Below are 3,217 nucleotides of genomic sequence, written 5' to 3'. Positions count from 1 at the left end.
CGCAGCTCTGCTTTTGTGTATCCTGTGTGATAAAGTTCCTGGTTTTTTTTTGTTTTTTTTTACTGTCGATGTACACCCGAACAAAGACAATGTGTCACTGAATCTTCTTGAGTAGCCTTAACTTCAAAAGGCTGGAGTTTCTGGCAGCGCTGGCAGCATGCTAGCTTTGTGTTAGCCTCTTCAGGCTACTGGTACAGCCTTCAATCAGTGGTTTTCATGTGAGTGGACTCCAGTCTGGAAGGTCCTAAATGGGTCAGGAACAGCTTTTAGGGGTGGGGCCAGTGTGTAGGTTCTCGCTCTTCATTGGCCAATGGGTGTTGCATGTCTCAGGTTGATTTTGATCGTCATTCTCACCAGAAGCAGGGCTCTGTATGGAGGGAGGAGAAAAGGTCAAAGACAGAATCGAAGGTCATCATCGTTACACACACACACAGACACACAATTATAGACTTTTACATTTCCAGCAGGTTTCCTTGTTCTCATGCGGGGTGCAATCTTCATGTGACTTTCATACAAATTATTCCACAGGTATAATTGAGTTCCATTCAGTCTTTGTGTGTTTGTGTGTGTGTGTCTTGGGGTGGTGGGTGGCAGTCATTTGGAGTGGTATTTGTAGAGTCCAACAACAAACAAAAAATGCATTTCTACTGTAGCAGATGACAATATTGAAGGACAATTGGTCTGTTTGATGGTTAGGTAACTCTCTCAGCTATCACATGCCATCAGTCAGATAGTGCCCCTGGTCCTATAATAGTGTGTGGACCCCCACAATCTCTATCAGATACAGCTGTCCTGAAAAACTGAGAAACTGATGGCTGCTGTTACCTGCCGACCTCACACAGAGTAAATAAGATAAGTCTGAATGATAGCTGAATGAAACATTTGTAACATGTCCTACAGTACCTCACTCATGGCCGTAAAACACACCTCTAAACCATGTTGTTCTGAACATTCTATAAAATGGCTCCATGTGTGTACTATACCGATGAGTATTACTAATTCAACATGTTCATCAGTGGCTTTGACTGAGACAAGTCGCTTTGATTCATGTGATTTAAATGTCTTATACACTTGCATTCAGTACCAACTCTAATGGCAAAGGCCTCGGCACGATTGTGATATAGCTATCAGCACAAACACTTTGTATAAGAATATCAGGCAATTACTTCACCCATTATAACAAAATAATGCAACGTTTAAAATGACTTGGGGGCCAGAATTTCATAAACACATTTAAGAGAAGTTTATTGCACTAAGGATGTTGTATTTTATCCTGTCATGTCCTTCAAATGGAGCCCTGTGATGAAGTGATGAACGACAGCCTTGGTTAGTTATTGGCCTACCTCCCTGAGAGGGAAAGGAGGCGAGTTGCTGGATGGAGGTAAACGTTCGAGGGGTGACTATGACATGCTAAATCTGCGGATGTCAATCAGGGAGACTTCTAACAAGAAGCTAATTTCAAGTTTGACAGAAATGGGATATTTGATGTGATGAATAAGGCTTTTTCTTAATGGAAATATAGTATGCACCATGTTTAATAGATATAGACATCATTCCCTAGCCACAGAAGCATTTAACCAAAGCCTGTCGATCGTAAAGAGAGATAGAGACTGAAAAAAGGAAAAAGGTGAATCGGTGAGAGGTTTCAGGAGCTGATAAGAAACATGGCCAAGATCACATATAGACCACAGTGCTATCATACGCACATTTGAGATAAAAGTGCTCTCTCATTATCTAGTGCTTGAGTTTCATTACTGGAGTGGTCAGATTACATTTCACATTTGCCTCTGATCATTTCAGCGGCACTTTCTTATCTGTCTGCACAAAAAGGGAAATTCAAAGCTTTGTGATCATAAGTGTGACTGACCATATGCAGATTGCTTTGCATTCATGACAAAAGTGAAAAGTCAAAATGTCGTCCAACAAGATGGTGAACTGGTAAATTTTGAGATAACTGTAATCATGTGGGGGCTCCCATTCCCCATTCATCTATTCACCGCCTACACGCTTATGCAGTCCACCATACCGTCACTCATTGCACATGTAGGTGAAGGAGTTTATTTAAATAAAATACCCGTTTTTCTCTCAGTGGCCTACTGAACGTTCCAAACACGACCGGGATTCTTTTTTACGGGGTCAGGATTCCAACCACAGAAGAAGATGTGGGATGCGCATTCTATATTAAAAATCATAAATATTTAACTTGGTTCTGTATGGACAGGGAAAGAGAAAGAGACGGTCGTGCAAAGCTTCTAACCCCCCCCCCCCCCGCTCCCCTTCCTCTACCTCTCCTGTTGTTTTTGAAACCTCTGAAACACCCCCTTGTGTCCGCTTGTGTTCCATCCCCTGGGCCGCTCAAGCATGGCAGAGTGTTTTAGAAGTCAGTAGGCAGCCTGCCCTGTGGCTTATATTGGTTACAACCTCCTGAGTAGACTCTTAAAAGTGTGTGGGTTTATTCCATTCATTTTATAGTCACCCTTTCTAACCATCAGACTCTCTCTCTCTCTCTCTCTCTCTCTCCCTCTTACTTTCTCTCTTTCTTTCTTTCTTTCTTTCTTTCTCTCTCTAACAGTTCTCATTCTCTCCTTTCCCCTTTTCAGCCTTGAGTCAAGCAGTGAAGGGAGCTGTCCAGGTGCTGAAATACAGCCCGACAGATCCTTGCCTCCTTGCCACTCAGCTTTCTCCCTCTTTCCCTCTCTCTCTCTCTCTCTCTCTCTCTCTCTCTCTCTCTCTCTCTCTCTTTGTCTACCAAGCCTTGGAGCGGCTAATCAATACATAGCTTAGGATTACTTTAGTAACTTGTTATGCATTTGATGGAAATTCTTTGTAGCTGGCCAAACAGATAGTAGTTTGGTGCCTAAATTCAATCCATGTTTAATTGGCCATTCACCAAGTCCTTTTATATACGCTACAGTGAAATTGACTCTCAAAGCACATTGAGCTGACACCACTAACAGCATGACACCCTCTTGTTCAAAACACTGTCTGGCTATGGCCACATTAAATTAATGTCGGAGAAGGTAACTTTTAATCCTGGCCTGGGTTGAGTGGCAGAGACATTGTCTAGTTTTACCACATGAGCTGGTTTTTTCCTCATCGCTTGTGTCTGGTCCTTGGGAGGAAGTGTCTGGGAGAGGCTCTACAGTACTGCCAGGCAGCTGTCACAGCCACAGCCACATGTGAGAGTCTTCATACATTATTGATAGCTATTTTTCTT

Source organism: Hypomesus nipponensis, chromosome 10 (assembly GCF_054491055.1).
Source record: "Hypomesus nipponensis isolate SF chromosome 10, ASM5449105v1, whole genome shotgun sequence".
Taxonomy (NCBI): Eukaryota; Metazoa; Chordata; class Actinopteri; order Osmeriformes; family Osmeridae; genus Hypomesus; species Hypomesus nipponensis.
This window is presented reverse-complemented; position numbering follows the sequence as displayed.